At 39.8% G+C, this 8,474-nt stretch overlaps 1 pseudogene; it reads left to right on the top strand.

Moving 5' to 3' along the window:
* The first annotated feature begins 4,895 nt into the window (after nucleotides 1–4,895).
* Nucleotides 4,896–5,362, top strand: LOC124989314 (protein mago nashi homolog; annotated as a pseudogene).
* The last annotated feature ends 3,112 nt before the right edge of the window (nucleotides 5,363–8,474 follow it).

Below are 8,474 nucleotides of genomic sequence, written 5' to 3'. Positions count from 1 at the left end.
CTTCTAAATCTTGTCTCCTACCTTCTAAAATTAGTGGGAACTCAGCACATGGTGGTGCACACCTGTAATCCCACCTACCCAGGAGGCTAAGTTAGGAGGATGGCAAGTTCAAGGTCAGCCTGGGCAAGTGAGTGAGACCTTGTCTCAAAATTTTAAAAATGTAAGAAAAAAAAAAAAGGATTGGAGATGTAGCTCAGTGGTAGAACTCCCCTGAGTTCAGTCACCGATACTGCAAAAAAATTAAAAATAAACTGAAAGTTAGCATGGGGCGTGATGCCCAACACATAGTGAAGTGGCACTCGCATTTCGAGACATAGTTCATTTGTTCACTGAAGACTTTGCAGATAGTCCATTATTCAACATAATCACAGAAGCTGATTGCCCTTCTCTAAACAAAGAAACCGACAAGGCTAATCAGAGTTGCTGAGAGTGTAGTCAGAGGACTGCTCATACTCTACTGAGAGAGAAAAAATTGGGACCACCACTTGGCACAGCTATGATTTAGCAATATCTAGAAAAGTTGAAGAGGCATTTCCCCCTCCATCTCACCAATTTCATTTCCAGGTACTTGTTCTAGGAAACTCTTACATGTGTGCCTGGGAGCAGGGGCAATAAATAAATACACACACACACACACACACACACACACACACACACACGCTCATTGCAACAATGCTTATGAGAGCAAAAGCATGGAAGCAAACTAAATATTCCACAGGATAGATAAATATGATATAGTTGTGAATGAGACACCTACAGCAATTAAATGGACTGATCTAGCTCCAGGTGGCAACATGGGTAAATTTTCATACCATGAAGTTGAAAGAAGAGTGGAGCAGAAGGGTTCACACCAGTCTGATGCCATTTTAAAAGGTTTTATTGAAGTACGATTGATACATACAAAGAATTGCACCTATACAATGTATACAACCTGATGAGTTTGAACAACTGCAAATACTTTGATACTATCCCATATGCAAGGTCATAGACATCCCACACTTCCAAATGTTTCCTTTATTCTTCTGGGGGTTTTTTGCTTGTTTGTTTTTGAGGTACTAGGGATCGAACCTGTGGGACTTCTACCACTAAGTTACGTCTCCAACCCTTTTTTATATTTTATTTTGAGACAGGATCTCACTAAATTTCCCAGGCTTCCCTTGAACATGTAATCCTCCTGTCTCAGCCTCCCAAATTGCTGGGATTAAGCACACATAGTCTGATCTGAGTTACAGAGATTAGAAACTTGCCCAATGTCACATATCCAATGACCACATCCTACTTACTGCTTCTTGAAACATTTCAAGAATTTTTTTTTTTAAATAAGAGGGTAGCCTACTAGAGGGTCAAGTAGAGAATTGTCTAGTATCACACATCAATGAAAGGCAGTTCAACATTCCTTCCTAATCCACTTTTGTTTCTGTTAGGAAATACTTAAATTTCCCACACCCAAATTGCTTGACAAAAAGCCAGGGAGCCCAGACCAGAACTGGAGACCCCTCAACATTGCCACACAGTGGTAACACCGTAGTAAAGGTCAAGTTACCCATGAGTCGTGATGAGAAGGATAAATCAAACAGGAAATGGAGAGAAGACTCTTTTGAGACCTTAAGTCTTCAAGAAATTCTCTGGAAGAATACAAAGTTCTGTGAGTAAAGAGAAGAGGGTTTGTCATTTAGAATCTGAGCTAATGGTCCCGAGGGTTTTCCATGTTGTTAAATTATTACCTGCATGTAGGCAGGACCATTTGAAAGTGCAAATTCCCAGATGAGTCATAACCCACACATACGAAATGAAAAAATGACTCCAAGCGTCTTGCCATATTACACAAGAGTAATAATAAGACTCTGAAATCAAAGGTAACATCTGCCTCTAGAAGACCTGTTAATGGTTTCTGCATGTGTCTGAGGTGGGGCAAAGACCATTGTGGATGACTGGGCCTCTAGGGGAAGGCTGACGACTTCTTCTGAGGTCCTCCACAGCTCTGCCTCCGTGTTCCACATCCAGGCACAGTACAACTCAAAGGTTTTGGGAAAAAAACACTCAGACAGAGTAGTGGCAGGTATCATGAAGAAGAGAACTTAACCCAGCCAGTAAAAAGCTTTAGGAGAAAAGTTAACTGAATCTTTTTCAAATGGGTGATTTATTTTTGAGTAATAGAAGAATATTTTGAATCCTACCATGTTTCTAATTTTATTTTCCCTCTGAGAAGTTCTGTGGATGAGCCAGGTGTGGTGGTGCACTTCTGTAATCCCAGAGACTCAGGAGGCTGAGGCAGGAGGACCGTAAGTTTGAGGTCAGCCTCAGCAACTTAGTGAGGCCCTAAGCAACTTAGCAAGACCCTGTCTCAAAAAATGTTTTAAAAGGAGTCAAAGCAGTGGCATACAACTTTAATCCTATTGGCTTAACAGGCTGAGGCAGGAGGATTGCAAGTTCAAAGCCAGCCTCAGCAATTTAACAAGGTCCTAAGCAACTTAGTGAGACCTTGTCTAAAATACAAAATAAAGCTGGGGGCAGCGGCCCACTCCTGTAATCCCAGCAGCTCAGGAGGCTAAGGCAGGAGGATTGCAAGTTCAAAGTCAGGCTCAGCAAAAGCAAGGCACTAAGCAATTCAGTGAGACCCTATCTCTCAATCAAATACAAAATAGGGCTGCAGGTGTGGGTCAGTGGTCAAGTTCCCCTGAGTTCAATCACTGGCACCAAAAAATAAAAATAGAAATAAATAAAATAAAAATGAGTGGTCCCAACAGTTGGGGAGACCAAGGCAGGAGGATCACAAGTTCAAAGCTGTTGGCACCAAAGGATAGGGCAGATGCAAACTTCATGGATCAGCATAGTCTTTATTCAGGAATGGAATCACACCTCTGATGGACCCACTTTCATGGTGGAAATGAGCCACTGGTCAAAGGAGGAGTTCGGGCTCATATAGGTTACACTGAGAGGTGACTTAATTAATGAGTGTGTCAGTTTGGGAACTCAGGAATTTGGGGTCTGTTTTACTGGGCAAGATGGGAGGAGGTCTGGGGTCAGCGGTCAGTATCTGGGAAAGGATTTATTTAGGGAAGGATCAATGCTTTGGCTTCTTCCCAGAGACTGTCACTTTAGACTTGATAGCCATCTCCTTCCTGGAGCCTGTCTTGTCACTGAGAAAGAATGTATTGGGAAAGGATCAATGTATTGCCTTTTCCTTCATTACCTTTCCCTGGGCCACATTATTTTGGGGTTTGTCATTTTCCATATCCAACAAAAGTCAGCCTCAGCAATTTAGGGAGACCCTAAGCAACTTAGCAAGATCCTGTCTCTAAATAAAATCTAAAAAAGGGCTGGGAATGTGGCAAGTGGTTAAGCAACCCTGGCTTCAATCCTGCTACCAAAAAAGAAAAAAAAAATGTAAAAAGAGGGCAAAAGTTCTGGGGATACGGCTTAGTGGTTATCAATCCTTAATTTTCTGTAGCAATTTCTTTATTACAAAGGGACTCCAAATCTATTATGTCATTTGATGTTTTTTTTGGGGGGAGTGGGGTGCTAGGAATTGAACCCAGGGGCACTTAATCACTGAGCCACATCCCCAGACCATTTTATATTTGATTTTGAGACAGGATCTCGCTAAGTTGCTGAGACTGACTTTGAACTTGGGATCCTCCTGCCTCAGCCTCCCCAGCCACTGGAATTACAAGCATGTGCCAACATGTCTGGTTCATTTGGTTCTCATGCTAATTGAGTCACAGGAATTAGAAATAACTACAACAGCAATATTAAGTGTTTTGTACTATGAAAGAAGCCTACTCCGAAAGACCACATTACAGATTGCATCTGTATGTCCAGAACAGGCAAATCCACAGAGATAGAAAGTTGATTGTGGATGGCAGGGGCTGGGGAAATGGGGAAATGTAAAATGTAGAGCGACTGCAGTGGGTACAGGGTTTCTTTCTTTCTTTCTTTTTCTTTTCTTTCTTTCTTTTTTGAAATATTTTGTTGTAAGTGGACACAATACCTTCATTTTATTTACTTATTTTTTATGTGGTGCTGAGGATTGAACCATGTGCCTCACACATGCCAGGCAAGTGCTCTACCACTAAGCCACACCCTAACCCCTAAGGTTTCTTTTTTGTGTGATGAAAACTAAATAGTTCTAGAATTAGATAGTGGTGATGGTTGCACAATCTTGTCTATATATGAAAACCCACTGGTTAAATGTCAAATGTGGGCTGGAGTTATAGTTCAGTGATAGAGTGCTTGCCGGGCATGTGTGAGGCCCTAGGTTCAATCCTCAGCACCGCATTTAAATTAATTAAATAAAAGATCCATTGACAAATAAGGATATTTTTTAAAAATGTTAAATGTTACAGAATGTGTGAGTTTTATTTCCATTTTTTAGTTCCAAAAGAAAAAAAGAACTGGGTACAGTGATGACGTACACCTGTGATCACAATGGCTTGGGAGGCTGAGGCAGGAGGATCTCAAGTTCAAGCTTAGTTTCAGTAACTCAGTGAGGCCCTAAGTAACTTAGTAGGACTCTGTCTCAAAATAAAAAATTAAAAGGGTTGGGGATGTGGCTCAGTGGTTAAGTGCCTGTGGGTTCAATCCTTGGTACCAAAAAAAGAAAAAGAAAAAAGAAAAAAAGCTGAATGTGTCTAAAGATGAAATTATAACCATTTAGTTAAAGATCTTAATTGACTTTATTTGCTATTTAGAATTGGGCAATACTTCATTTCATAAAAGAAGAAGTGCTTCTATGGGCTGAGTAGAAGAGGTTGGCTTATAGACAAAAGTTGAAGAAAGCAGAAACAAAGAACAAAAGAGAGATTGGTCATTTCTGTAACTTTCCTTGTATCAGTTGCAGACTGCAGCAGTGTGGTTTGCTTCTACAGTTTGGTCTTGGTTACCTCTCAGAAGCCATGGAGAATAACTTTGATCTGTGTTACTACATGGGTCACCAAGGCAAGTTCAGCCACAAGTTCCTGCAGTTTGAATTTCTGACCTGACAGGATGGGAAATTGAATATGCCAACAATAGCTATTACAAAAACGATGTCATGATTAGAAAAGAGGCTTAGGTACACAGAAGTGCGACAGAGGAACTGCGGAGAATAATCGATGATGATGAAATTACCAAAGAGGATGATGATCTGTGGCCTCCAGCTGACCCAGTAGGTCAGCAGGAGCTTGAAATCATCATTGGAGATGAACACATTTCTTGCACAACATTGAAGATCGGTCCCTTCTTGAAGCCAATTAATCCAAGGATCCAGAAGATTTACAAGAATTTTATTACCATGTCCAGGACCTCCTGTTTGGTCTTCAGTCTTATTGGATTACACCTCAAAAATCAAGCCAATCTAGATCAAATACTGATGTGGAGATGAGGGGGGTGGGAGTAGTTATTTTTAATTATCATTATTGGGAAATTTTTGTGTATACAGGGCAGTATTTTTATAAACTATACAAGATTATCTTTAATAAATGTGATGAAATCTTTTTAAAGTTACTTTTCTTGTAAGAACAACAGAAAAACGGTTAACAGCAGGTTATGTCAAATTACTTTTTATTTGTATGGATTAAAGTAAAGGGAACTTTATTATCATGTCAATTGAAACTAGCCTATTTGGAAATTTTGCCTATTCTCCCTGATTTTTTTTTTTTTTTTTTTTTTTGTGGGTACTGGGGATTCATCCCTCATCCCCAGCCCTTTTTTATTTTTTGTTTAGAGACAGGGTCTCAATATTTTTTAGGATCTTGATAAATTGCTGAGGCTGACTTTGAACTTATGATCCTCCTGCCTCAGCCTCCTATTCCATTGGGATTACCGGTGTGCACCTACACACCAGGCTCTCTCCCTGATTTCTAAGAAGGTTGGGTAACAACTTAGTTTCAGTTTGGGGACATGGAACTTTGGCATCAGTGACTCCATTTGGTTTTTAGTCTGGTCTATTGGGGCCCAGTGCAGGAGATCAATCCAAAACAACAGCCTCTTGTAATTTTTATTTAACAAGTGTATACTACGTGGAGGAGTAGCTAAGTACTTAACTCGCTTCAAGCCACTTATCTCACCTAATCGTCTTAGGAGAGGCTATCATTTTCTCATTTTACAGATAAAGACACAGGCTCAAAGAGGTGATTGGTCCACAGTGAGGTAGTGAACTAATAAGCACCAACCACCCTCAGACTTCTGACACTCACTTTCCAGATCAGACTCTTGACTTTCATCCCAGTAATTCTAAGGGATATTTCTAAGTATTATTCTTGTGATATTATTTCCTCTGTTCAACTCTCTTGATTGGGTTTTGAAATACTTTATGCTTCTACCTTTAATACTATGAAAGATACTATCTTTTTTATTTGGGTTTTTTTTTTCACAGTTTTTTGTTTGTTTGTTTTGGTGCTGGAGATTGAATCCAGGGGCACTTAACCACTGAACCACATCCCAGCTCTTTTTTATATTTTATCTAAAGACAGGGTCTTGCCGAGTTGCTTAGGGACTCACTAAGTTGCCGAGGCTGTCTTTGAACTGCGATCCTCCTGTCTCAGCCTCCCAAGCCACTGGGATTACAGGCGGATACCACTGTGCCCAGCCCCTTTTCTCCCAGTTTTTAAGAGTTAAATATAATAGTCCTTTCTCCCCTCAAAAGTCCTTAACTGTCCAAAACAACATTCTTCTGATAAAAAGTGTATTCATCTCTTAGCTCCTCCCTGGGGAAACCCCTTAAGGTCACACAGCCACAACTGCTTTTAAGCAAAACTGTGCTGTGTATCCCCTACAGTCATTCTGCTCCAAGGACATGACTACCTTGCCGCATAGTTCCCCAAGGAGTTTTGTTATGTATACTTGTTTATTCTGACCTACTAGATCATTTGGATCACAAGCAAGTCAGCAAAAACACTAAAGAAGGAAAAGATCCATAGCAACAGTCTGTGTTCTGAGTGAACTCTCAGACATGGAGTTGGAACAAACTCCAGTAATTGTCTGCTCTGATGTTCTAACATGGAAAACCTCAGGGTGGAAAATGTTCAGTGATTTTCTCAGGGCCATGGAGGCAGAAGCATATCTGGGCCTGAAATTCTTGCACTGGATATACCATTGCCTTGGTGGATTCCTCCAATAATCCTCAATCAAAAGAGACCCCTAAGGCCCTAGCGGCTTGGGAGGCTGAGGCAGGAGGACAGAGAGTTCAAAGCCAGCCTCAGCAAAAGCAAGTTGCCAAGCAACTCAGTGAGACCCTGTCTCTAAATCAAATACAAAATGGGGCTGGGGATATGGCTCAGTGGTCAAGTGCCCCTGAGTTCAATCCCCGGTAGCCCCCCCCCCAAAAAAAGACCCCTAAACTGGGTGCAGTGGCACATGCCTGTAATCCCAGGGACTCAGGAGGCTGAGGCAGGACAATCGAGAGTTCAAAGCAGCCTCAGCACCTTAGCAAGACCCTGTCTCTAAATAAAATATAAAAAAGGGCCAGAGTTAGATGGAATATTATACAATCATTAAAAGTTTGGAGGATAAGTGCTTGCCTAGCATTTGCAAGATCCTGGAAGATCCTGGGTTTAATCTTCAATACTGCCAAAAAATAAAGAAAGAAAAGAAGAAGAAGAAAGAAAAAAAAAAACAAAGTGAATAAAAGTCATGAAGATGAGTATTTAATGATATTTATATAAAATATTGGGTTTCAAAAGTTTAAGTAAAAATTACGTACAGCCATGAGTGATGGTGCGCATCTAAAATCCCAGCAACTTGGGAGGCTGACACAGGAGGATTGTAAGTTTGAAGCCAGACTCAGCAACTTAGTGAGACCCTATCTCAAAATTAAAAAATAAAAAGAACTGAGATGTAACTCAATGGTAAAGCACTCCTGCATTCAATCACCAGCACAGACAAAAACAATTTTTTAAACAAGTACAATATCATTCTGTTTCTTTTGATTAAAAAAAAAGTATGTGTATAAATATTTATAAATCCTAGAATATGCATCACAATGTTATAAAGATTAAATCTCTGGACAGTAACATTATACATGATTACTTTCTTTTTGATGGTCTGTTGTCAGAGGACAAAATCACAACAGTTTGGTTTAAAGATTATAATTGGCTCTATTTTCTATTCTAGAATCAGGCAACATTTTATTCTGTAAAAAAGCGTTATAGGCTGAACAGAAAAGCTTGGTTTTACAGACAGGGTGAAAAAAAAACAGAAACAAAGAATTAAGTGGATTGGTCATTTCAAAGTTACTTTAGGCAGAACAGGAAGACAGAAAAAACAGACAAGTAACTGAGTGGTTAGCAGTAGATTACTTCCAGTACTTTTTACAAGAATTAGAGGATTAAAGGATGTAAAGCTTAATGGAGAGAACTTCTTCCTCACACTAATTGAAATGAACCTGTTTAGGAATTTGGGTTTTATCTTTTTTTTTTTCCTCCTAATTTCTCAGAATTTTCAGATAATATTTAGTTTAGTTTGATTGTTAGTATTTGTAAATTGAACACAAAAAC

This window comes from Sciurus carolinensis, chromosome 7 (assembly GCF_902686445.1).
Source record: "Sciurus carolinensis chromosome 7, mSciCar1.2, whole genome shotgun sequence".
Taxonomy (NCBI): domain Eukaryota; kingdom Metazoa; phylum Chordata; class Mammalia; order Rodentia; family Sciuridae; genus Sciurus; species Sciurus carolinensis.
The sequence above is the reverse complement of the archived record's forward strand: the minus strand, read 5'-3'. Positions and strand labels throughout refer to the sequence as shown.